The sequence below is a fragment of the Bos indicus x Bos taurus genome, chromosome 11 (assembly GCF_003369695.1).
Source record: "Bos indicus x Bos taurus breed Angus x Brahman F1 hybrid chromosome 11, Bos_hybrid_MaternalHap_v2.0, whole genome shotgun sequence".
NCBI classification, from domain to species: domain Eukaryota; kingdom Metazoa; phylum Chordata; class Mammalia; order Artiodactyla; family Bovidae; genus Bos; species Bos indicus x Bos taurus.
Window position 1 is genome coordinate 27,097,271 of NC_040086.1, and position 27,726 is coordinate 27,124,996.

General features: G+C 51.0%; 1 long non-coding RNA gene across 1 annotated transcript; it reads left to right on the forward strand.

Annotated features, from left to right (window-relative positions):
• The first annotated feature begins 8,746 nt into the window (after nt 1-8,746).
• Nucleotides 8,747-27,312, forward strand: LOC113901161. Its single transcript, XR_003513339.1, has 2 exons — nt 8,747-9,903; nt 26,997-27,312. It is a non-coding gene; the product is annotated as an uncharacterized LOC113901161 (long non-coding RNA).
• Nucleotides 27,313-27,726: the final 414 nt, after the last annotated feature.

Below are 27,726 nucleotides of genomic sequence, written 5' to 3' on the forward strand. Positions count from 1 at the left end.
TACCTGACCCAGACCTTGGGCCTGGAAACCCAAGGCACGGCTGCTTCAGACAGTGTCTGGATGTGTCTGGATGGACCCTACCCAACAGACCAATTAGAAGTGATGGGTGGACAGAAAGATTGGGTGCTGCTGGAGGATGACCCCTCGAAAGGCCTTGACAGGTGGCACTAGGGAGCAGATGCCTTTTTAGATGGGGACAGGGGGCAAACCGGTGGAATTAAAATGCTTCCTTCTCTCAACATAACTGGCAGAGAAAGCATTTGGGCATTCAGCACCCACTCCTCCTTTTCCACTTTATCCTCGGGGTCCCAGGCCCCACATGGTGTCACCAGCCAGCTATCTGTCTTACTATCTCTCATCTGCCACTCTCCTCTCCTCATCTCTGCTAGGTCTGTACAGATACCAGTACTCCACTCTGCACTGTCTGATCTGACCTTACCTATGGGTTCCCTGCAGGCCAGGCATGAACGCTGGCTGTGAGTGGTGTGGATGTGTGTAATTCTGAAAGCTGATTTCCACCATTCAGTCAAGTCCTCTATATAAAGGTGTGCATGTGTTGTGATGTTTGATGTAAAAGTGTGTACACTGAGTCAGTGCGTGCCCTGTGTTTTCATGCCTGTTGCCTATAGTGTAGGTATTTTGGGGTGGCTTGGGCAGTTTCTGTGTCCCTAGTTCTGCAAGGAGTGGGTTAAATACACCTACAGGATGCTGTGTGTACAGGAGTCTCTGTGCAGTGGACAGGTATCTTGTGAGTCTTGAATCTGGTGTGGACATGTGTGGGTTCCCTTGTTCTAGTCAGTCCATCAGGCAGCTGCCCACCCCTAATCCACCTTCCTATCTCATTAAGGAATGGGAGTCCTGGTGTGTTGTCTTTGACCAGAGGGTGGAGGGAGCCAGGCTGTTCTACTCCCAAAGTCCACCCTGTACCCTGACACGTTTGGATGTTACACTGAATTTGGCCCCTGCCCCTTTAAATATTAGAGAGAGAGGGAAAGAGACCCCTTTCTGGCCGGATCTCTCCTTTAATCGGCTGCTTGCCCCTTCTCTATCTGGGTCCCTCAAAGCCACAGCCAAGGCAGTCAATGTCCCAGGGGTCGCAGGGGCAGAGCTCAAGGGCAAGGCCTGGCTGAAGCCCTGCTGGGGAAAAGCCATCACAGCACGAAGTCTCTACCACCTGGGAGTGTTGCAGATTGTGCCCTGGCAAGGGGAGTGTGTGTACTTGCTCGGCAGACTGGGTAAGCAGGACCCAACGTCCATCCGCCCTCCGCTGTCTGGACCCGTGGCAGCCCAGGGGCCAGCTGCACTCTGGGTGTGCCATGGCACACGCTGCCCTGGGTGCATCCTGCCCGAACTCAGTGCACTTCCCCTCTGGCGCCCCAGCCAGCACACTCAGGCTGGAAAGCTTCCCTGTGTGCATAGGCCTGTGGGGGTACCTGTAGCTAGGGTGTGATGGGCTTAAAGAAGAACTGCCAATTTGGGAAGATTTTCTTTATTCCTGCCCTCCTCAAAGAAAACACAATGGCAATCTGGGATGCACTGGAAACCTGAACTTGCAGGGTGGGATGCAAAACCAGGAAAATCTGTATCAAAGTCATTGACCTCTAGAAGCTGCCTGCCTGAGGAAAGATAGGTCATTCCACCTCCTTTCCAGCCTGCTCACCTCTCCCTCCCCAGCCCTGCCCCCAGCTCTGTCCTGAGCCCCGACCAGGCCCCTCTTTTGGCCCTCCTGGATCCTGCGGAATCGACTGCCCAGCGCCAGTGCAGTTGATTATCCCTGGCGAGATGTACAGCTGATTAAAATGAAATGACCTGGAAGCTGCCACGGTGCAGAGTGGGAATGCTGATCAATAGTGGGATTGGAGACACAAGAGCCTGGCTGGCCTGGGATTGGGGTTGGAGGCCGTGGGACTAGCCAGGGATGGCTGGACTTGCATGCACAGAGGGCTCCAGTGATCACTGGGAGGGCCAGGCCCAGGCCTAGGTGAACCAACTGGGGTAGAACTCAAACCCTAGTGTGGGCTGTGGTGGTAGAGTGGCTCCTTCAGCTTCTTCTGAAAAGAGAATGGGTTAGCCTGGAATATGGACCCAGCTCATCGCTCAGGTCGCTAGAGATCACAAGTCTGTGGTGCCTTGGGACTTGGCTTTTCCGAGCAGGGGCTGTCTCTGTCTCTTCTCCCTCTCCCTCTCTTTTTCTGTCTCCTTCCCTGCCTAGGTCTTTGTGCGGCTGTTACCTGAGGCACCCACTGCCACCTTGGGGAATTTCCCTGGAGCTCCCCTAACCCCTTTACCCCCAAGAACTGCGCTGAGATGTCCAGCCCCCTGGGATGCTTGCCCCAAGTTCTTGGGCTCAGGCCTACTCAACTTCCCACCGCCTGGGCCCCTTCTGGCCCCAGCTGAGCTGAGCCTCCACTGTCCCAGTGCCCTGGCCAGGCGGGTGTCTGGCCTATGGGAGGGCAGGAGGGAGTCGGGAGGAGGGGAGCAGTGCTAGCCGGCTCTGATTTCTCCGGTCAGCTGAGCACAACTTTCCATTCGGGTGTATTCATGCAGGGGCTGATTGAGCTGGCTGTGTTGGGCGGGGCTCTACAGGAGCAGGCAGGCACAGCCAGCCTGACAGAGGCTACACCACACACACACACAATTATCTACACAAATATACCACCCACCCCCCATGTTAGGCACACAGCTCAACTCCAAGCCATGTCATCACAAATCCAGTAGAGCCGTCTCCCTTAGGCATCCGCGTGCCCTGAGAGCAGTTTCCCAACATGCATAAACCTTCCCAACACAACACAGGGCCTGCCTGCCTTTCTGATTTCCTCTTTAGAGATTCCATATCGGTTCTCAGACACAAACACAAGAACCCCTCATTCTCCTCCCCTGCAGGCACACTCTCCAGGGTGTGCTCACTCCAAACTGCACAGATGCACACAAACATGGTCAGTTTCATAACCGCATCCTCCTATGGAGCGGTCCAGAGCAATTCACACCGCAAAAGAAACACATCTGCATACAATAGTCTTTACATCAAGAACATTTGGCATGGAGCCTGGGATGCACAGTGGACTAGGGCTCACCCAAAGTTCACATCAGAGAAGAGGAACAGGTGAGCGATCCATACAGTCAGAGAACACAGCCACCACACATCCACCAGAAAACACATGGAGGATACACAGAGGAACCCTTCAGACATACAATATACATGCGGCAACCCAAAGACACAATAGAAATGCCACCGGGAGACACTGCAACCTCCAAACTTCAGTCTGACTCCAGGTACTTGAACACCACCCATTTGCCCAACCTCACCCACTCTCGCCGCACACGCGTGCACGCGCGCGCGCACACACACACACTCAGCCTTCCCACTCTCCTCCGCAGAACAGAAGCAGGGTCTCCACTCCCTGCAACATCTCCCCACTTTTCACAGAGAAGCCCATGACGCTCACGGATTTATACACACACTTTTTTTCGGAAAAGGGAAGGGCCTTAACCTGCAGGAGTCTAACCCTTCAGACACTGAGGATGTTACAGAATGTGCTGGCAAGGAAGGAAGGCACATGGAAAGTTACAGATACTTGTATGCATAGCCTCCGGCTCTCACTGCCGGACTCGGGAGAGCCTCTCCGCGGGGCTGGAGTCGCTCTACAGACCTCCAGAGCGCAGGTGTTCTCCCCTAGGAAAAGATGGGCTTGGGGCCAAGGATAAGTTCTTGGACCTCTAGAGGTGAAGCGGGGGGAGTGCACTCAGCCCAGAAATCTCAACGGGTCTGAGGGGACCGAGGCAAGGCCCAGCGGGGAGGGGAGCCCGGCGGTGTCCGGGGGTAACGCGGTCCTTGGAGTCTGGGAGGCTGCCGCCTGGCTCTGCGGGATGCTCTCCGCTCCTCTCCGGCCCGCTCCCCCTCCCAGCCTTCTTGGCGCTCTCTGGCTTCGGGCCTTTGTCCCGGCTTCTCTGGCTCGGACTCCGGCTTTCTTCTTTCAGGCCGCTGGGAGGCGCTGTGGCCGAAGCCCCAGCCTCTCCGGGCCAGACGCCCGAGCTCCGCAGCCTCGCCCCAACCTTCCCCCGGGGGATCCCCGCGGTGCTGGGCCGTCCCGGGAGAGGGCCCGACTGTACTTGGGGAGGCAGCCTGGAGCCCTTCCAGGCCGGCAGTAGCTTTAGTTTGTTGGGTTTTGAGATGACTATTTACCATCATAACTAATTTGCGACCTTTATTAAACAAATTCCTAGCAGGGCCCCTTGATGACTGAACGCGCTGCTAATTAAGGGCGTGCGCGCCTCTGGCTCGGTAGCGCCGCGCCGCCGCCTGCCGCCTGCCCCCGCCAGGTCCGGGTCCCACTGGCGCCGCAGGGTCAGGTTGGACTGGGGGGCAAGGAGGGACCGAGGTACACCTGCGGATTTTTGGAATCCAGGCCCTGGCACCAGGGCCTTTGAGATGGAAGCGGCTCTGATTCCACGGAAAGGAAAAATTGAAGCTCAGAGAGGGCCGTGGCTACTGTCACACAGCCGGCCTGTCCCTTAACCCCGTCACCCTGTGTCTCTAATGCCCAGCCCCCGCCCCCCACCCCCCACCCCCCCAGGCTTCCTAGCCCGTGCACTCCGGGTAGCTGAGGAAGTACTTTCCTAAGAACCTTAGGTGGGCGCAAAAGATGAGGAAAAATGGGAGAGAAAGGAGTTGGGAAGGCCCAGGGGCAGTGGCCCTAGGCTCTGCCCTTTTGGAGGCACCTTCTCTCAAGCTCCTGAACTTGGACCTTGCAAGGTAGATGCAAGTTCCTTACTTGGACCAACGCTCCTGCTTCAGGGCCCAGTTGGGAGAGAAGCACCCAGCAAAGGGCAACGGGCTGGATTCCCATGAAGCCCAGAGGGTGAGTGGGATTTCAGCGGGCTCCTCCTCCAGACTGGACAGGGCTCCGCAAGAACCACCAGCTCTTCCAAGTGGCATAGGACTCCATGACGTGTTTTTGGAAGTGAAGTGTGTGTCCATGTGAACCTTGAAAAGTGTACAGTGAGACCCTCCACATTCCCCCAAGATGCAGGAGAAATACTGACCTCGTGCCCTTGTGATATCTCTACCTGTATATGTACCAGAGGGGGAGGGACATTGTTGAAAGTGATGTATGCTTTGGATACCACTGCATCCAACTTATTCCAAAATAAGAACTGAGTTGGGAGGGAGGGCCAAAGCACAGTCAAGCCTTGCCCTAAAGTAGCTAACCACGGAGTAACTCACAGTTGAAATATCACTGAAAAACCAACAGACGCACATAGGAATTGCATACCGAGCATTTTGGGAGGCAACTTGGAGATTAATTACAACTTTGGAGTATTCCAGCAGAAGAGATGGTTTTGACCAGAAAGATGAATTGTACTCCCTGGAGGAGATTCCAGGCAGGAACAGTAGGAGCAAAGGCCTGGAGGAGGTTGGATTCCAGCGCTGAACAAAGTCACGCGGCAGGCGCCCACATGCATAGGAAGCTGGTAATGGAATCTGAGAGAAGCGGGTGGGGGCGGGGTGGGTCTGGATCCAGTTCAAGGTCAGGTAAGTTGTGTTGCCTTGATCCCATGGGTACTGGGGAGCCAAATAAGGCTTTATGGAGAGCTTTAGAGATCACACTCAGAGCTCTGCTTCAAGACTTTGAGGGAGTGAGGCTGTAGGCTGGAAGGCAGGTCAGGAAGCTATTCCCATAGGTAGGCAGGAGGTGAAGGGGACTGAGCTCAGGCTGTCTGGCTGGTTGAACACAGTGCCAAGGAGGAATGAGGGCCAGTGGGAGACCTCTGGGCTCCCTTGATGATCTGATTTCAGCGTTGGTCCCAATTTCATAGGCCTGTGATGAGGTCCCTGTTCTCACCTTCTAACTCTGGAAGCATCATGACCTTCAACTCCTTAAAAGGCTCACAGGTTCTCCTTAGAGGGGTTCTGTGGGTGGATCCCGAGGGCCAATCAGAGCCGTGTACCTTTCTCGGAAACCCTGCCCCTACCCAGGATGTTAGTGGCCAGGTCTCCTCCCTTGCCCACCACCGGTCTGCTTTAGTCTCACCCCATAGCAACATTCACTCCGAGTGAGAGCGGGTGCTAGGGTGAGAGAGTAGCTGGTGTGACCCGAGGAGACCAACACACTAGGTGAATGGATGAATGGGAGTGTGGCCTGGGTGCAGGGTCCCAGAGAGTCAGACATGGAGAGGGGGACCCAGGACTCGGGAGCCTGGAGAATTCCTCTTGCCGCGACAAGCTCCGCGTAACTTCGTGCGCCCTGGGGGTTTGCCTTTTGCAAACTGTTTCTGCGCGTTGTTCTTGGACTCCGGAGATCCAGACGGCCCAGCGCAGAAATCTGCTATTTGAGAGACAACTAAAGAAAGCTTTCTAGGCTGCAGCAAGCTCTTCGACGCGGAGACGGCGTCGGCTTTGGAGCCGCCAGGAGGCTTTAAGATCTCGATATTGGAGGAATGGGGTTTTAAGGGACCCCGAGAAAACAAGTGAGTCAAAGTCAAACGCAAGTCTCTTGGCATCGAGTCCAGCGATCCTCGGGGCCTCTCACACCTGCCCCTCAAGAGCCCGGGGCGAACCTCCTTCGTGTGACTCTCGCCAGCAAGTGTTTACTGCGTGTGCGCGAAGGTGTGACAGGTCTCAGGGAGCAGAACAGGACCCGGGAGTCTCAGCTTCCAGAATCGCTCTCGGGCCCTAACCCGAGCTGTGAGTGGGAACGCGACAGGATGAAGGCGGACCACAGTTCTGTTCCCAGAAGAATTCAGGACGTGAGCCCGCCTTCGGAGAGACGCGGGGAGGAAGGAGAAGGGATCAGTTTCCTTGGTGGGGGTGAGGGGTGGAGAGGAGGGGAGCGGGGCAGCGCATCTAGATTCCACGAGTCCCTCGAGAAGCTTCCAGATAGCAGATTAGGAGCTTTTCTGAGCTGGGCACTCGAGGAAGACTCGTCTTCCGCCGCCGGGGATCCGAAAAACCTGGCCGGGGTGCTCAGCCTCCACCCGGCGGCAAAGCGAAGGGATGCCCTTCTGCTTCGGATGTGCGCGCCCAGGCCAAAAGCAGAACCTGGTCGGAGGTGGGAAGGCAGCGTGCGCTCTGGGCAATTGGCGGGTTTTTGGTGCCACCTCGCGGCTGCGGCGCAGCATCTCCGTCCCGGGCTCTGAGGGCTTTGACTGTGCAGATGGGCTGCCGGGCCTTTCCTTTTCCTCTTGGTTTTTCCGAGCATCGCTTACCCCAGGATCGCCTCTTTTTATTAAAATGTCCCTGTCTTATACCAAAATCCACAGTTTTGTGTCTGTAGGACCGTCCATCTTGGCTGTGGATTTGGGTTTACCTCTCCTGTCCCATCACTTCATGGCAAATAATAGATGGGGAAACAATGGAAACAGTGACAGACTTTATTTTGGGGGCTCCAAAATCACTGCAGATGGTGACTGCAGCCATGAACTTAAAAGACGCTTGCTCCTTGGAAGAAAAGCTATGACCAACCTAGACAGCATATTAAAAAGCAGAGACATTACTTTGTCAACATAGGTCTGTTTCATCAAAACTGTGGTTTTTCCAGTAGTCATGTATGGATGTGAGAATTGGACTATAAAGAAAGCTGAGTGCCGAAGAATTGATGCTTTGAACTGTGCTGTTGGAGAAGCCTCTTGAGAGTCCCTTGGACTGCAAGGAGATCCAACCAGTCCATCCTAAAGGAAATCAGTCCTGAATATTCATTGGAAGGACTTATGCTGAAGCTGAAACGCCAATCCTTTGGCCACCTGATGCGAAGAGTTGACTTATTGGAAAAGCCCCTGATGCTGGGAAAGATTGAAGGCAGGAGGAGAAGGGGACGACAGAGGATGAGATGGTTGGATGGCATCACCGACTCAATGGACATGAGTTTGAGTAAGCTCCAGGAGTTGGTGATGGACAGAGAAGCCTGGCGTGCTGCAGTGCATGGGGTCACAGAGTCAGACACGACTGAGCGACTGAACTGAACTCCTGCTCCATCCTCTTGCCTTACTATGTGGTCCCAGAGTTGTCCACCTGGACTGATAATGTGTATCTCCTTCCTCCTTCACTGTTCACTTCCTCTCCCTCAGATGCCTCCGGGCCTCATCCAGATGGCACAGGGGCCCTGCTTCCACCAGGATAACTTACCTGGCGGGAAGTCACATGGACCTAGCACCCACTCATCCTCTCCACAATGTCTTGCTGAGTGCCTATTGTGTGCCAGGCGCTGCTGTACCCTCTGGGACAGTGGGTGGCAACGTAGACTCCAGCTACCCAGTTACGGTTCACCGGAAGCAGAGAAATGCCCACATGGAGCATGAATAAAGAAGGATCCCAGAGGAGGGCCTTTGAAGTGGTTCTCCGGTACACGTTTTCCAGGCTGGTGAGGAGGAGAGGACCATCCAGGGGACTGGGAAGACACTGTGTGTCCAAAGACACTCATGGGTGCTGAAAGAGACAGATGCTTTCTTGGGGTGCTCCTTGTTCTGATGGTGAAGACACTGCCTCCTGTGAACAGTGTGGCAAGCGCTGGCTAATGTTTTTAGTAGGACCATAAAAAGTCAGAGGTCAAAGGAGCCTGTGGAATCACTTCCTTCTCAGTTAAAAGAGATCAGGAAACAGACCCAGGATGGCTCAGGCTCTGACCTTAAGCACCCCTAACACTATAGAGTCCCAAACAGTGCCTGAGGAGCCTGGGCACCAGAGCCAGGATCTCAGAGGGCAGGCAGGTGGTGGGAGGGGGCAGTCTCCATTGCAGGCTCTTTCCCTTTTACAGGGATAGTTTTGCCTGGTTCTCTCTTAAGCAGCATAAATACCGATCTTCAGTCTCTTCTCAACAAATCCCAAACTTGGAAAGCTCTATTTTTGCTTGTTTGTTTGGTATTTTTGCTGCCAAAGCTATTTGGAAACAAAATCTGACCTAAGCTGAAGTGAAGCTATTTATAGTCTTTATTTGTCCCGTTTGGCACAGATGTCAGATGTTTCACTGTGGAAATATTAGCGTATTTGATTACAGGTATGGCTCTGTACCCCCAGGGTGGTACTGTAGAACATATAATACAAGCCCCATTATATGCACCTTCCTGAAATCCCACAGATCCTAAATTCCCAAAGGCATCTTACCCTAAACGTTTGGGGCAGGGGATTGCAGTCTATTGGATTGAGCCTGTACTGTCTAAGGATACAGAGGGCCATAGTGGGACAGGAAGTTGGGGGAATTAGAATTTAAATAATGTACGTGGATAAACCACAAAGGCTAAGGTCCACAGGAAGAGTAGGTCAGGTTGGCTGTGGGACAAGGTCAGAGAGGCTACCCAGCTGGTGGCAACCTGGAGGACACAAGGGGCTAGCGTCTTGATTTCTGCCCAAGCTGGAGGAAGGAGGTTAATCTTGGTTCTTGGCATTGAGGGTGGAAAGAAGAAGCCACAGGGCCTTCTGGGAACACTGATCTTTCTGGATGCCTTCCTGCCATCCAGTTGGATGACTGGCCCAGGCCCTTGTCTCCAAGCATCTTCTTCCTTCTTGACGCATCTAAGCCCAGTGTAGGTGTCTACTGGGCATGTCGTGGCGAGTTGAGCTGACTGACTCCCAGGTCAGATTTGGTCCACAACCAACTGAGTGGCATCTTGTGAAATTCCGTGTTATCACTGAGGAGGGAGGAGGTCCAGGCTTCCTGTGGTCATCTGGGCCTTGCCATAGCAGTAGGAATGGTCAGCATGGGGGCAGGGACCAGGCTGTGTTCAGACCTGGTGAGTTGCGAGGCCTCATGTGTGGTCTTACAGGTGACAAACACTCCTTGGACCTCATGAGCACCGGCTCCATCCTGCCTGCTCCCCTATTACAGGAGCCAGAGGACCTGGAGGAAGATGGACACAGTGGATTAGCCTCCTCTGCTCCTCTCTGGGGACCATCTGGGAAGCTCCGTGCTGGTGAGAAAGAGAGTGGGCTGGGCAGGGAGATGTGTTAGGATAAAAGCCTGGAATGGGCACAAGGGTGCGTCTTTCTTCTTAGTTCTGGGACTAGGTCTGAGAGTGACACTCTCTCAGTCAAGTCCCTGTGGGGTTGTCCTTGGTGAACTTTTTTTAAAAATTGAAGTATAGTCGATTTACAATGTGTTAGTTTCAGGTGTACAACAAAGTGATTCAGTATATATATATATATATATATATATATATATATATATATATATACTGCTGCTAAGTCCCTTCAGTCGTGTCCGACTCTGTGCGACCCCACAGACGGCAGCCCACCAGGCTACCCTGTCCCTGGGATTCTCCAGGCAAGAACACTGGAGTGGGTTGCCATTTCCTTCTCCAATGCGTGAAAGTGAAAAGTGAAAGTGAAGTCACTCAGTTGTGTCCGACTTTAGTGACCCCATGGACTGCAGCCTACCAGGCTCCTCCTTCCATAGGATTTTCCAGGCAAAAGTACTGGAGTGGGGTGCCATTGCCTTCTCCCCAAGTGAGCTCTAGAACACTCTTTTTCCCAAATGGAGGTGGAGTTAGAAAGATGGAAGGGGAAAAGGAAATACTCAAAGCCTGAAAAGCTTTTTAATTGTGGTAAAATACACAATAAGAGTCCTCACTTTGTTTTTAAGCATACAATTCAATGGCATTTAGTACCCTCACAGTATTGTGCAGCCATCACCACCATCTAGTTTTAGAACATTTTCATCATCCTACAAAATGAACCCCATAGCCATTAAGTAGTCACTCCCTGGGGTCCCCTCTTTCTCTGCCCCCAACCTCTGGCTACCACCAGTCTACTCTCTGTTTTTCTGGATGCACCTATTCTGGACATTTTGTATAAATATAATCGTACTTTTTGTGTCTTACTGTTTTACTTAAATCATACCTTTTTGTGTTATACTATCTTACTTAAAATGTTTGCAATCTTCATTCATTTCTAACCTGTACCCTTTGCTGTGCTTAGTCTCTCAGTCATGTCTGACTCTTTGTGACCCCATGGACTGTAGCCCGCCAGGCTCCTCTATCCATGGGGATTCTCCAGACAAGAATACTGGAGTGGGTTGCCATGGCCTCCTCCAAGGGACCTTCCCAATCCAGAGGTCGAACCCAGGTCTCCCGCATTGCAGGCAGATTCTTTACCAGCTGAGCTACCAGGGGAGCCCAGCCTGTACCCTACTTCATTCCTTTTTATGGCTGCAAGATTCTCTATTATATGGATATGCCACATTTTGCTTATCTATTTATCAGTTGATGAAAGGGGATTTTAGCCCCTTGCCAAGGGAGGATTGCGGTAAAGGGGGAGGACCCGCCAGCGACTATGTTTTAGCCACAGAAGGAAGAGTCATCCAAGCTGAGTGCGCTGGGCTGTAGTAGTTTTCCAGGGCCTCCTCCTCCAACACATACCCTGCACAGCCTGTTACTATTCAGTATATCTGTTGAGAACAATTCTATCCTCACCCTGGATGAAGAGAGGAAATGGGGCTCTCTGGTGCCCAGGACTGGAGGTGAGGGTGTCTGCGGGTATTTGGGGCCAGAGGGGTGGTGGTGACAGCAGACTCCCACCTGGGTATGAAGAAGGCTTGTGGGGGGCAGCCTGGAAGGAGAGAGTGGGCAGCTGGGTGGTGTCCTTCATCCCTGTGGATTTCCCTGCCCCTGCTCCCCGTGCCTGCTCCCTCTTCTTTTTACTGTACAGTCAAGGGGAAGATGCAATCTTCACCTTCACTGGAAAGAAGGGACTTGATTCAAGAAGCTTCACAGTTGAAAAAGCAAAAAGGTCCCTTTCAAGGAAGTATGCAGTTCTGCAGAGATTAGATCTCTGAATCAACAGCTAGGCTGACCCCTTGCCCAGGGCCAGCTGTCATTAAAAAAAAAAAAAAAAATTATTTTTGACTGCGGTAGGGTCTTTGTTGCAGTGTGTGGACTTTCTCTAGTTGCAGCTAGCAGGGACTACTCTCTAGCTGTGATGCCTGGGCTTCTCGCGGGCAGTAGCTTCTTTTGTTGCGCAGCATGGGCTCTAGAGCGTGGGACAGGCTTCAGTAGTTGTAGCGCATGGGTTGGGTTGCTCTGTAGCATACGGAATCTTCCTGGACTAGGAGGAGATAGAACCTGTGTCCCCTGCACCGGCAGGCAGATTCTTAATCAGTGGACCACCAGGGAAGTTCATAGCTCTCATTTTTCATGGCCATTCTCTCCTCGAGTTGGACTTTCCCCTTGATGCCAGCCTTCACCCTTTCCCAGACCCGAGGACACCCTGGACTCCACCTCCCAGGTCAAGTTGGGGACAGCCAGGGACTCATTAATCTCACCCCTGGGTGCCTCTGGGAAAAGTCCATCTCTACCATCAAGCCACGGATCAGTGCCTCAAGCTTTAAACTTTTACACGAGGGACAGCACCCCCAGAGGAAGGAGGAAAAGGAACATTGATTGAAGGCTTCCTGGGCATCAGGTAGTGTCCTGGGTTTTCTTACCATCTTATTTCTTTTAACCCTCCCAGCATAGTGGGTGGCTAGTATCTTTATCCTCATTTTACAGTTGAGGAAGTTGAAGGCTGAGGGAATTGTAGGATGCTTGCTAGTTTTCTCCATTGCCTGAAGTCACTTTGCAGGCAGGTAAGGAGTTTCATCATCAGCTTTCATCTCTTCCTTCTTCTGGGTCTAATGGGGAGGTAGCATCACTTGTGAGGATATGGCAAGGATCCTGCATTCTGGAGAGGGTTGTCTTCAGGAAGGCCTGGCTTGAAGATAACCCCTTGGAGCTCCTTTCCCTGACAGTCCATAGGCAACAAAGTGTCAGCATGATGACACTTCCCCTCCCTGCCCCCCAACTGCAACTGTGTTGTTTGTGATGTTTATGTAAATTATTATAACACCAAACGCTTGGAGTGATAGGAGCCTGGAAGTGCACTCTTCTGGACCATCTGGGTACCTGAGTCATGGGAGAACCGCTTAGAGACAGGTGGGGAATGGTCACCTGAGCTGAGAAGACTGACTCAGGGAGACCTGAGTCATCCTGGCCTGCCCAGAAGCAGAGGCAACAGGAACTCCGCAGGCCATCCAGAGGGGAGCTGGGGTTTTCAGAGCAGGAGGAGGGACTCACTGAGGCTGTGGGGGAAGTTTATGGTGCAGTGCATACCAGACAGACACAGTGCCTTTACTGAGATACCCTGGTCACCAGAGAGCCCAAGACACACTCTCCCTGGACTGACAGTGCCTTGGGTGTATGGCTCAGTGTCTGACTAGAGTGGGACAGGGCTGTATTGAACACACCTTTGTATTGCCCACAGCATCTAACCCAAAGTCTGGTACATATTTGTTGAACTGATGAGTGAGTGAGTGATAAATACTAGCTCATGGTCATAGACAACGAAACCAGGTATTCCAGGCTGCCATGGAATATGCTTCTAGAATCAACAGGTGATCCAGGAAGGACATGCTGAGTTGGTGAGTGCATACATGCATGCTAGGTCCCTTCAGTCATGTCTGACTCTTTGTGACCCTATGGACTGTAGCCCGCCAGTATCCCCCATCCATGGGATTCCATAGGTAAGAACACTCGTGTAGGTTGCCATGCCCCAGGGATTGAACCTCCGAATCTGCCTCCTGAATTGGCAGGTGGGTTCTATACCATTAGTGCCACCTGGGAAGCCCTATGCTGAGTCAGAGAGATCCCTAAAAAGGGAGTGGAGGTGAGGACAGCCTGAGCAGGTGGGATAACCTGGACCAACAGGAGGATTCTCTATGATCAGAGGTAAGGGAAGCAACCAGGGAGCTTGAAGGAGGAGGTGCTAACAGAACAGAGCAAGAGAAAGGGGCGGGGTACCCCGAAAGTGTTGGAAACAAAGCCATGTTGGGGGTGGGGTAAGGGGAGGGGGAGGAGGGGCCTTGGAGATGACCTCACACTCAAGTACCTGGAACTGAGACTTAGAATATCCTTGTCTGAGCATATCTGGTTAGTTTGGACAGCGGTACTCAGTTCTTATCTGCTTCTAAATCTAACCATCTTATTTTGACCAATTTTAGAATCTTCTTGTCTTTTCCTGTCTAGTTTCTTCATTGAATTTCAAAGTCATCCATTTAAACTCAAATCTTCATGCCTATTTGCCTTATTGTAAAGATAGGAAAAACATATGTGCTCAAATTGACATCCCCATTTTTTCCACATGGATGTGTGGGGTGAGGAGGCTTTGCATGGTAAATGCTGGTTAGTGAGTGGGCCCAGAATACCTGGTGAAGTCATGGATTTCATGAAGGGAAACAAGAAAATGAATTCTCTGTGTTTGGTGTGTATTAGGGTAAAAACCCGGAAAAGGCAATGGCAACTCACTCTAGTACTCTTGCCTGGAAAATCCCATGGACGGAGGAGCCTAGTAGGCTGTAGTCCATGGGGTCGCTAGGAGTCAGACACGACTGAGCGACTTCACTTTCACTTTTCACTTTCCTGCATCGGAGAAGGAAATGGCAACCCACTCCAGTGTTCTTGCCTGGAGAATCCCAGGGACAGGGGAGCCTGGTGGGCTGCCATCTCTGGGGTAGCACAGAGTCGGACACAACTGAAGCGACTTAGCAGCAGCAGGGTAAAAACCACCATGTGCCTACATACTTAGCAAGCCCATTCCCAGCAAATGAACCTAGAATTGGAACCAGTAGTTTCTGTGGGTCAATATCTCTCCGTGAAAGGTTCCCACACATGTGCCACAAGCCCAAATCACCACTCTAATATGCATTTAATTTGATTTGAGGGAAAGGATAAATATATCCCTGGTTCCCTTGGGTTTGGAGCCCCTGTGCAAACACCCTTTTCAGAAAGATGCTGAAGTGTAGAAGTCAGAAGTGTTCGAGTAGGAGGCCTGGGTTTGAATGTCAGTGCTTGCGTGTAGTAACTCTGTAAACTTGAGCATTGGGTCTGCTTTCCTCATCTGTATAATGGGTACAAGAACACATGTGTTACCAGAGTAGACAGAACATTAAGGATATAATGGACATTTCCAGCACGTGTTATACAGTGGGTGCTCAGTACCTGTCTATGGAGAGGACCCAGGTGGGGTGGTGGCAACTGGACTGGGTTCAAGCCAGTGAGTGGGAAGCTGGGAGGGTCTGTGTCCAGCCCCCTGGCTCCTCCTGGTTCTGGGCCACTCTGCCCTCTTCTTCACTCCAGTTAGAGCCCCTGGCCACCCCACCCCAAACCCCCTTAGCACTTCTTCTCTGTTCCTGTGAAATGGAGGAAAAAATGATGGCTTTGCATACTTGTTCATGGTGGAAATGGTCCAGGTCTCTAGAATCCTCTCCATTCCTGCTTTTGAGACCAAAGTCTCTTTGGTCCTTTGGCTCCATGTTTTCTAATGCCAGGGTGTGTGTGTGTGTTAGTTGCTCAGTCCTGTCTGACTCTTTGCCACCCTGTGGACTATAGCCTGCCAGGCTCCTCTGTCCATGGAATTCTTTAGGCAAGAATACTGGAGTGGGTAGCCATTCCCTTCTCCAGGGGATCTTCTTGACCCAGGGACTGAACCTGGATCTTCTACATTGCAGGTAGATTCTTTTACCATCTAAGCCACCAGGGAAGCCAGTGCAAGGGTGTGGGGGCAGGATATGGTGCCCCCCCAACCCCACTCCACCACCTTTGCTCCTTAGCAGGCAGCACAATTGTGGCTTTCTCCCCATTGCCTTTCCCCATCATCCATCTCTTTTCCACTTGCTGGATGGACACTGGCTGTTTCTCCCTCACTCCCTTCTCTAGGTGCCTCCCTCTATCGTATCCTCTGCATGCACTACCATTCAGCTACCACTTCGCATGTTACAGAGGAGAGTGTGGAGGCAGAGAGATGGGAAGAAGTTTGCTCAAGACTGAACACCAGAGCAACATCAGGGTCAAGGCAGGCATTCTCCTGTCAGAGGGAAGGGTGTCTGGTAAACCCAGGAGAACATCGAAGGGGACGGGACCCAGCTTCTGGTTCCCTGATGAAACTTCCCAGCTGGGACCTCATGTTTCCCACACTCGAAGGGCATTTCCCAAGCTTATCTGAGGGTGCTTGAGGCTCTTGTCAGACAGTCAGCATCTTGAGTCTTATTGAGACTTAGTCTTATTGAGATCAGTCCTTATTGAGTCAGAATCCAGGAGATGCTTGTGAACAAGGAGATGGAAAAACACGGCTGCAGGACCTTGCCACTCACAGTTTGCATGCATGCATGCGTGTGTGTGTGTGTGTGTGCACGCGTATGTGTTGGGGGAGATTCCAGCAGCATTTGGGATCACCTGGGGACTTCTTAGGACTGAAGAGTCTTAGGTCCCTCCAACACTGATTTAATAAGAACCCTGGGAGATTTCCACAAAAAGTGCCTCCCTGGGTTTCTAGTTCCTCGAGGAGGTGACATTGTGTAGGGAAAATCAGGCCTGTAAGCTTAGTCATGTGATTTCACTGATCTGAGTTCCTGGCTTTCTTCTTTATAAATTGGCACTAATAACACCTGCCGGGGTTGTAATGATCAGAGGAGATTTTTCAAAATTTAGAAAGGGTGACTACTACTGTTGTCTGGCTCCTGCCCTTGCTATCGTTCCTTTCACTCTGGCCACCTGGGACTTTCCATCCTGTTTGTCTTTTCACAGATGCTGGCCTTCCTCCTCCATAGTGACCAGGCTGAGTGCCTGCAGGCAGGGCTCCTCAGCTTCTGCAGATAAGCTCCTGGAGAGGGTGGTCAGCATCAGGCAGGTCTTCACTTTGGCCACACCCATACTCCGCTCCATGAGTGGACAGGCCTCTGGCCATGGAAGCCAGATGCCCCATCATTCAGTGGACAGACTCTGCAACTGGAAAACTGGGAGAACAATGACAGACAGAGCCACAGTGCCAGAGGGACAGACCCATGGCCAGGGCCTCAGCCCAGAGCTACAGAGCTGGTCTCAGCAACAGTCCTTGTAGATGTTGATCTGTGTGACGGGCTCACCTTTTGAGGATGCTTGTGGTTGGAGGATGGCTGGACTGGGGCCAGCAGCTGAAACAACACAGGAGTGGGAAGATACCTGTAGCAGAAGATGTGGGTGGAGGGAGGTACCATAGTGTCACCAGGGGAGGTGTTCCTCAATCAGCTAGATGGCTTCGGGATGGAGAACAAGATAGGACTGCTGCCAGCCTCTCCAGAGTGCATGGTATGTCTTGGGTCCAGACACTTCCTCCTCTATTAAGTTTTTTCCAACACAGCTTCCCTGGTGGGTCCTGGAGCCCCTCAATCTGCCTCCAGTATTCGTGATAGATGTCTGTCTTAGACTTTATTGTCCCTTCCCTTTCAGTGTTATGCTCCATCTGGTTTGTCCCCATAAATGTCCTCTTGTGTGTCAGATCACGTCCCCCTTGAATTTTTATCTCAGAAAATAGAATAGTTATAGTTACATGACTTCACTGAGTTTGATTTCCTCGAAGGCAGAGGAAAAGCATAATCATTAGACCCTGTTTCCCAACTCATTGTAGGTCTCTTATTCTGTCTCCCCAATTGCAGATGTTATTCAATCAACAATAATAATTTCTGCGAGTCTTCCATCAGGGGCATCAAGTTACACTGCTTTAAGTCCTATTAAACCATCAGCCCAGAATTTCTTCTTGGGGGTGCCCCCCAGCTTGCTGGGACACAGCCTTGCATTCTCCCATGTGGGTGGCACTTTAATCGGGTCACTCCTGAAAAACGCAGATATTTTCTCCCCAGATCAGATTCAAGTAGGCTCCTTGGAGAACATTCTTCTGAACAATCTCACAAAGATCCCAAAGGAGGTTTTTATTTATTTATTTATTTAAATCAAGACTCTGAAACCCTAAAACTTAAAATATTGAGGACCTCTAATATTGAGGGATCTCCACAATTAGACCCTCCGATCTCCACGTGGGGACAGAGATGACGGAGATCCGAACCTCAGCAACCAGCACTGTTCTGAGTCTTGGGTGACATCCCAGGTGCTCTTGTAGGTTTCTTTTACACCCTCAATCCGGGGGGCCTTAGTCATGAATGGAATCTGAAAATGAGCGTCTTAGGACAGGGATGCCACTCATCAGGCTGTCTTGGAGGCAGTGTTGGATTCTCCTTTCAGGGCCTGGCGAGCTGGTCCCAGGAGATTTGCTGATCCTGGCAAAACCCTTCTTCCCAGCCCTTCTTCCTCTTTCTTTTCCCAAGTCCCCACCCTCTTCCTCTCCCTCTTCCCTTTTCTGGCCCTCCCCTCACCTGTCTTTCTCGAGAGCCCTGTCCAGAGCCCCCTCTTTCTGGGTGCCCCGTGCCGGGCCCCTGCAGGCGGGAGACGCATCACGCCTCGCCCTCGGCGCCCCTGAGCGGCCCTGCCTCCCAGCGCGGCTCCGCGGCAGATGCAGGCACCTCCGCTTTGTTTCTCGTCCTGGAGACGAGCAGCTGCCGCACTAATTGCCACCAGCAGGGGGTCCCGGCCGGGCTCACACCCCTCCTGCCGCTTAGGAGGCGGCCCAGTGGGGGCGGTTTTCAGGAGCCCAGTGAGCTAAGCCAGCTTTGAGCATTATTCCAGGAATTTTAAACACTCGTTAAAGGCTTTGCCGTGTCTCACTTCAGTACACATCATGCTCCAGTTACTGCTCGGAACCGCAGGGGCATCTGCCTGGGCAGCACTTATCAATATTTTAGCACGAGAAAGGCAAATGATGTTGAAACATTGAACTATATTTCCATCTGCTCAAGCTGAAATGGGACAAGCACAGCTCAGGAAATGGAATACCTCCTCCCTAGCTGCCTCGGAAGCAGTGATACCCACCAGTCCAGCTTCTGCTCCTGCCTCAGTTTCTTCTTCACCTCCCTTCTCCCTTGGCCCTCAGTGTTCATAGCTTGTGGGCAAAGTTTGAGGAGCTAGATACCGGCTAGATGTTAGGTTTGTTGGTAGAGTAAAAAGAATCCGAGAGTGTGCCCCGCTCTTGTTACAATGTGCCTTATTGATGGATTCAGAGGGAAAAGCAGGGTCCAGTGTCCCCTGCTCCCCTGCGGTGTCAGGGGATGATATCTCCGTCCCTCGTGTTGGCTTGGCTCGGTGCCTGCCGAATGCCCTCCTGCAGTCAGACGCACATATGGGTGGTTAGACCTGAAAAAGGAATGCACAGCATAAACAGGTGGACACAAAGCCTTTTTAGTATACTCCCCTTTCCCCTGGAATAAAACAGAACTTACTGACAGGAAAGAATCTTGAGAGATACTGATGTTCTGTTGTCTCAAAGGATTTGAGAGGTTTCTAGGGTGTGGAGGCCAAGGATAGCTGTCGTGGTCCCTGAGATTGCACATCTCAGATGATTTAGTGGTCCCCTCAAGACAAGGCGCGTGGGGTAGACCCACTAGCAGGACCCCTGAGAGAGTCACAGGATTCAGGGAATACGGAACCCCCCACTCTTTTTGTCCCAAGCCCTAAAGCAGAATGAGGGACTGCTTCCTCCCAGCTTTCCTCAGACTATCTTTTTGCAGTTTCTTCTCTTTGAGGCCGTTCTGTTTAATTGGACTCATCTACAGGGTTTCCCTGTGTGCTCAGATGGTAAAGAGTCTGCCCACTATGTGGGAGTCCCAGGTTCGATCCCTGAGTTGGGAAGGTCCCCTGGAGAAGGGAATGTCTATCCACTCCGGTATTCTTGCCTGAAGAATTCCATGGACAGAGGAGCCTGGCAGGCTATAGTCCATGGGATCGCAGAGAGTCAGACACGACTGAGCGATGAAGACTTACTTACACACACAGAGATGTAGGGATGGTGGGGTGGTGAAGGACATGTGGCAAGAGGTGGGGTCAGAGCCTGAAGCCCCCAGGACTCACTCTGCTGTGAAGGGCATTGTGGGGTAGTCTCATACCTTAGGGCTTTCGGTATATACTTTTGTCCTGGGGTTTAATTCCCCCTGGCTCCCATGCTGATGGTCAGGCTGGTGGTAACTTGGGAAAAGGGGCTTCCATTGTGGCAGCAGCAGCTGAGAATGAAGGCCGATGGCTATCATGGGTGATTACGGGCTGTGGGAGCCAAAGACCCACTGATTTCATTCATCCCTCTGCTGGCAGACAAGACCACTCACATCCCCAGCCAGATGGAGGAAAAGTGGTTTTCAAAGTCTTCAGAAATGGGTCCTCTTCCTTGGTCAGGGCAGGGGACAGAGGAGGAAAAATAGCTAGGGGCATTTGAACCAAATGTGCAAGTGCTAAATGACATCATAAACAGTCATCTCTGAGGTCCGATATCCTGGAGAAGATTGCTGACATCCTGGAGAAGAAAATTCTTTGCAGGCATTTGTGTCTGGGTGACGCTGGTGGGCGGTGACAAATGCCAGTCCTGCAGGAATTTGGAGAGGCTGCCCAAGCGATGTAAACATGGGGACCTATTTGTACATTTTAAAATGTACTGTGTTTACTTCTATCAGGAAAGAGTGCTCTTTATCCTCACCATCTCTTAAGACTCATGATTAATGTTAAAATGTTGAAAAGACCTAGCCTCTTACCCTCCCTTGATCATAGGAGACGGGGCTGGTAAGGGGGCAAGAAAAGAGGGCCTTTTGGAAGATGTGCGAAGCAAGCCCATAACAGGGTCATGGTGGGCCTTGGTCTATGAGGGGTCCACCCAGCATGCCCCACTAAGGCACCAGGCAGAACTCTAAGAAGGACTGGTAAAAGAAGGCAGAGGGAATCAGTCAGTGCATTGGCTGTAGACAACCTATGTGAACCTGAGTTGGAATATAGCATGAGTTAAGATCGGAGTTATTCAGAGATCAGAAGGTTACTCAGGGTTGCAGGCATCTTGAGAATCAAGTTATATGGCTGCCGCCTTGGCAGGTGGCATCCATCACTAACATCCTCAGACCATTTCTTCTATAGGCACCAGGGTCACACAGTCTAGCATCTGTGACAATGTTTAAGCTCTTAGCAGATCTAATCAGCTCTGAGAAAAGGGCCCAAGGTTTAGGAATAGGAGCACTTCGATCCACTCCAACTCCCTATCATTCCCCACTGCGGGGAATATACAGTCAGGACACAATCCTTATTGCACTGGGGCTCTCAAAATGAACTCCCTTTGACCTTCACCTCTGACCTAGGGGTCAGTCCGTTCCTCTTTCCAAAGGTTGGAAGCTGCTGGAAGCAAACACTGCCACAGAAGTATGAATGAGCCACACCTGTCCACCCCCAGATGTCTGCCTGTCACTGGGAGAAAACAGCTCCTGCTGGGTTTTCTGAACACTCATCAGCTGGCAAAATGATCCAACCCCAGATGCCCAGGCCAGTGCAGGCTTGGAGGAGTTGGTGCCCAAAGGTTCTGGGTGAGGCTCTGGAGAGTCACTAATCCCCCACTGAGGCTGTCCCTGGAGCCTGGCTGATGTGTGGTTGTATGCTGGGCCCTGGAGTGGTGGCTCATGGGGTGACTGGGACCCAGAGAATTGGAGAAGTCGTCAGTTTGCTGGCTGTGTGCTCTGCCTCTCCCATATTCCTGTCCTCAGGAGCTAGCACAGAGCAGTAAATGGCTCCATGGGATGCCTGCGAACCTGGGCACACACAGGTCCTCCTGGTGCCCCCTGCAGGGCAAAAATTCCACAGCGATGGTGGTTCTGGTTCCAGGGTCTCCCCACATGCTGAGCTCAGTCACTCAGTCGTGTCCAACTGTCTGTGACCCCATGTGCTGTAGCCTGCCAGACTCCTCTGTCCATGGAATGTTTCCAGGCAAGAATACTGGAATGGGGTACCATTTCCTACTCCAGGGGATCTTCCCAACCCAAGGATTGAACTCACATGTCTCATGTCTCCTGCATTGGCAGGCGGATTCTTTACCACTGGCGCCACGTGGAAAGCCCCTTGCTATGGGAACCTATATTTTTAATAGAGATGAGCCTCAGAGGCAAGGAATCTTGACAGGTAAGTGTTAGCATTCTATCCATCTTGGAGGTGATTTTGATGCGGGTTTCCAGTAGGGACCCTTATGTCCCTAATACATACACTTTTCTGCCTGGGAAGTGCTGACTGGAAGTTCAAGGTTTGTTCTGAAGGCCAGATGGACTCTCAGGTAGGACAGGCAGAGGGATGAGGTGGAAAACTGCTAGAAAATTCCCTCTGCCTCCAAAGACCTAACCTGCCATACCCTCCTTAAATCCCACCATGCAGCATCACCTGTCTTTGGGCAAGTGTCGTCCTCCAGAAACTCCTAACAAGACAGCTCTCTCTGTAGAGTCCATCTCTCTTTCCAAAGGTTGGAAGCCGCTGGAAGCAAAAACTCATTTCATTCCACTCAGGACCCACCTGCCTGTGAAATGGGCTGCACCCTCATACCTGCCCACTCCCAGGAGCCCAGTCCTCCGCCTTCCCCCACAGGCCAGCCCAGGGCCACCAACTCCTAGGTTCTGAAGTAGTCCTTTGGGAGAGTGAGGGTGACATTTCCTCTTTCTCTCTCTCTCTCTCTCTCTGCCATCCTGCTGCCAGTCTCCTCCCAGCCCAGCATTTAGGGCAAAGGCATGGGGAGCCAGACTGTCTGCCCCCGCCCAGCACTGTTGCCAGGAAGTGTCGGGAACAGCTCTGCCGCCCTGCCCCTCGCGCCAGTCACTAGGATGAAAGAAACCCCAGAATGGCAGTTTGGGATTATCTAGCGCCCTGGGCCAGAAAGGCTCCCTGTGAGGATTAGTGGCTTCCTCTTGAAAAAGCCGCAGCCACTCTCTCAGACAATACCTCCTCTCTTGCGGATCTCCTGCCCCCTCTTCTAACCAAGCAGCCCAGGGTCCTCTGCTGTGAATCTGTAGAGGACAGCTTATCTTAGGAGAGGTGATGGGGAACTCACCACCTCTGAAGGTAGCCCACTCCGTCTCCAGTTCTGGACAGCTCTATTATTTTTGTGCTGACTGAAGCACAAACTCTGCTGTTTTTCCCATGGGTCATGGTTCCAAGCCTGCAGCTCCATCCAGGGCAGTGAAGCACTAAATAATCCTTTGCTCAAGGCACAGAGAAAGAGTGCTTGCTCCAAGCTCCCCTCTCCATGGAATTCTGGAGTGCCCACTGGCCACAGGATATCACTCTTCCTAGTGAGGGGAGACTTTCAGGATTGTTGTCCTCAGTAAACTTCCCACCACTCCCCCAGTGGCCCCTGCTGTCCCTTCAGACACCTATCAACTTTCTGTTCCATTCAGCCATCACTCCAGCCAGGTTCATATCATCCCAGGCACCTGTGCACATGCTGAGTGGGGCTTCTGTGAGTTTCCTCATACCCCCTGGTACTCTGAACCCCCTCACCCACAAGTGCTTGTCCTGGAACCCCTCACTAGGTTCTGCTAAGCCCCTCTACCTCTTTCCCCATCAACATAAAGCCTGGGTCCCAACCACCAGCCCAGCCACTGGGGGGGCAGTAGACTGGAGCCCATAGCAAAGGGCCGACACGCTATGTCTTTGGAAGCAGAACCCACAGCCTTTCTCACTGAGCCTGTCTGAACCCCAAACTTCAGAGTGTGTATTTTTTAATTGTGGTAAAATATATGTAACATAAGCTTCTCCATTGGAATCATTTTTCAGTCCACAGTTCAGTGACATTGAGTACATTCACAATGCTGTGCCCCCATCACCACCATCCATCTCCAGAGCTTTGTCATCACCCTCAACTGAACCTCTATATCCATGAAGCACTGACTCCCCATTCCTCTCTTTGCCCATTCCTTGGCAACCACGATTCCACTTTGTAGCTCTGTGAATTTGAATCCTATAGGCACCTCTGCGTAAGTGGAATCACATGGTATTTGGCCTTTTGTGATGGGCTTATTTCACATGTTTTCAAGGTCATCCATGTTGTAACATGTATCAGAATTTCATTCGTTGTTAAGGCTGAATTCCAGTATCCATTCTGTGCATTGTATTCATTGTATGCAGGTATCACATTCTATTGATACACTCATCCGCTGATGGACACTTGGGTTATTTGCACCTCTCTGTTATTGTGAGTAATACTGCTATGAACTTGTAGACAAGTATCTGTGTGAGTCCAGAGTGTGTATTTTACATGCTTCCCAAAGGGCTCCTCCCTCTGCCTCTGTAATGGGCCCTACGTTCCTGTCAAATGGGGACTTCTCCCGTGGCAGGGCAGGAACCTCTCAACGATGGTAACACCTTGAGCTGCTTTGCATCTTGTCAAGGGCTCCTCAGGTGGTGCAGTGGTAAAGAATCCACCTGCCAATGCAAGAGATGTGGGTTCAATCCCTGGGTCAGAAGGATCCCCTGGAGTAGGAAATGACAACCCACTTTGGTATTGTTGCCTGGAAAATTCCATGGAAAAGAGGAGCCTGGTGGGCTACAGTCCATGGGGTCGCAAAGAGTCAGACATGACTGAGAATACACAAACACACACATATAACACTTTTTAGGGAATTAAAAAAACCTACTGTGTATTTAAAGACTATCAAGTGTAAGCCCAGTATTGGAGTAGATATACAAGCTGCCTGTTTTCATGTGAGGCCCTTTTATGTATTGTTGGGATTTTTTTTTCTAGATTGGACTGGTAAATACTACGTTTGAGGTTGGGCTGTCATCTTTATAACTGCCTTGGTATTTTATCATCATATTTATCATTTTGGATATATAAAATCAGATACATGTATTTATAGAACAGTAAGAAGACATATTTAATATGTCTTATTTTAACTAGATAAGAATAAATCAATAAAAATGATTAAGATAAAAAAACCCAAGCATGCAATGTATTTATCATTCCAGTACTGAGCTTATACTTGGCTTTCTTTAAAAACACAGCAGGACTTTTTGACTCCCCAAAATGTGCTGATGCAATGCCAATGTCCCTCATCCTCATCTTCCTACTCCTGCCTTCAGAACCTTCATAAGGGCTTTGATTAATCAGTGTGTGATACCAGCTAAGGAGTCTGGCATTTTCCAAGGGACATCTTAACCCAAAGCAATGGATCTGCAGTGAAGGAATTTCAGACATTAACTCTGGGCAGAAGAGAGGTTTGCAGTGAAGAGTTCTTCTCAAATTGTGCCTCTTATTTTGACAGATCCAGAAACTCCAGACTAGGGGAGGAATAAGTTTACTTATTCCATCCCCTCTTTTACGCCCCCAGTCCTCTTGATCTCACCTTCCTCTGCCTGAACATCAGATATACCGTCACTACTGAAGCCAGCCCACAGCATCTCTGGACTCCCCTCTGAAGAGCTCTTCCTTCCCAAGTCAATGACTCTCTCCCTGTTGCTTCCATTATGGGTCCATTGTCTAGCCCTTGGAGCTCTTTGGTACCATCAGCCCCTTTTTTCCAAGCACGGCACCCCACTGCATATTACAGACCAGTACCCAGTCGCCCTGAGGGTGACCGTGAAAGTGTTAGTTGCTCAGTCGTGTCCGACTCTCTGCGACCCTGACTGTAGCCCACCAGGCTCCTCTGTCCATGGAATTCTCCAGGTAAGAATACCGGAGTGGGTTGCCATGCCCTCCTCCAGGGGATCCTCTCAAACCAGAGTCTCCTGCGTTGCAGGCACAGAACATCCTGGTTTTTTATGTTAGTTCTAGAACTCCGTGCCCAGACCTGACTTAGGACTTCAGGCCAGCAACAGCCACAGGGACCTGGTTGGTCCCGCTCCACTCTTAGTCTTGAGAGTAAGAGCAGTGCTGATAGCAGGGCGTGGGGAAGGGAGGGAAAGGCGCCAGCAGCTGTTGGCTGCCAACGGTTGTCGACTTTGTACATGTATTATCCTATTTAGTCTTAGTCCCACTTCATCGATGGGGAAACTGAGACTGTGTGAAGTTAAAATTCTAAGACTCCTGACAAGAGTTTGGGGTAAGCACAAGCCACTGCGATCTCACTTTTTGAATAAAAGTAGCAGCAGCTCCTCTATTTCCCTAAAGCAGAAAGTGAAGGGGGAGAAAGAAGGTGGTCCTTATATCCTCAGGAAATCTACAGGACTCTCTGAGATGGGAGTGTAGGAAGGGGGACCTGCACTGCTTCAGGGAGAAGCTGCTGGCTGTTGATAGGACCCTACCTGGTGTGGACTGGAGCAGCCCCCCAGGGCTGGTCTAGCCTATCTCCCAGACCCCGTGGGAATCCAGCCTCTCAGCCTGGCCCTCAGGGATTGTGGAGTCAGCTGCCTAGGCTGTTGCCTGGCTTTCAGCTCCGTTTTCAGCATATCTGGCACTTGTCTCTCTGAGCTGAAGCCAGAGGAGTTCAGGAAATGTCAGAGGTAATACACACGCACACACACACACACACACACACACACACACACACACACACACACACCACTGGAAGATTCCTTACTGGGTGTGGAGTTGGGCGTGATGTCCACATTTGGTTGTGGCTTGGCTATTGTACCCATCAAGTTAACAGGAGAAAGAGCAGAAAGTGGGGGATATTGAGGCTCCTGTCTGCTTTTTATCTCTTCAGCTCCTCTGTACCCCACTCATGGGGTCAGGGTCCTAGCAAGGATATATAATTCCCCAATCAAGTAAGAAGAGGGTCTGGGGACTTCCCTGGTGGTCTAGTGGCTAAGACTCTGAACTCTTAATGCAAGGGGCTGGGGTTCAATCCCTGGTTGGATGACTAGATCCCACATGCTGCAACCAAGACCAGACACAGTTCAGTTCAGTTCAGTCGCTCAGTTGTGTCCGACTCTTTGCGACCCCATGAATCGCAGCACGCCAGGCCTCCCTGTCCATCACCAACCCCCGGAGTTCACTCAGACTCACGTCCATCGAGTCAGTGATGCCATCCAGCCATCTCATCCTCTGTTGTCCCCTTCTCCTCCTGCCCCCAATCCCTCCCAGCATCAGAGTCTTTTCCAATGAGTCAGCAGACACAGTTAAATAAATATAAAATTTTTTAAAGAAGAGGGTCTGAATAAGCTGAACCGGAATCAGAGTTACCAGGCTATCTCCAGGGGGAGAAATGCCCCTTCTGATTTTTTATGGCTGCCTCTTTCTTGCCCCTTTGTGGGCGACTCACCCACAGTGTGGGTGACCCACTGGAGTGGATGTGAACCTATAGCTTGGACCCAATGGGCTGACTGCCTTGTTTCCCAAGTTGGGACTTTCTCTCTGTTGCTCATGATTCTGCTTTTTCTTGTTCTTACAGATGGAGCTACTGAAGCTAGGAGCCAATTTAGGAGGGGACAGCAGAGGGGCCATTCAGACCATGGTGGCTGGTGGTCCCTCCACCAGTAGCTGGAGTTAAAGGAATCTTCCATGGGATCCTGCATGGGTGCTCACTGGGTCCCGAAGTAGGGCCTGGGTACGGGTTCATGGTCCATCTGCTTGGAGATGCAATTTCTTCTTTGTAAATGAGAGCGGTGATACCCACCTTGTGGGTTTGTTACTAAGAGTAAATGGAGCAAAACACCAAGCAAGTTCTTAGCACTTAATAGGTGCTCAATAAATAATGGTTATTATGATTCTTGTAACTATTATTTTTGCTTTGTCTATTATTATCCTCTGGCACATTCTGCCTTTGGGAATTTCCGGGGAGGCCCTGGGTTCAGGAGCCCTTGTGTCACAATCTCCTAGCTCTAACTCCTTCTGATACCTGGCATCAGATACCTACATCCTCATGGATTATGGTTTTTTTTTGGTCTTTGGGCAGTGTAATTACTCACAATTTTTATTTTCACAAGTTTTCTGACATAGATTAATTTCATAATCATAAAAAAGGTTATCACAACTTATTGCTTAACAAAAACAATTATAAAACAGTAATATAGAACATTTGCTGTTTAAAAATATATATGTACATAAAGATACTAAGATAATAAAATGCAAAATAACTTCATTTGAGTAGTGAAATTGTAAACTTTTATTGTTTTCCAAAT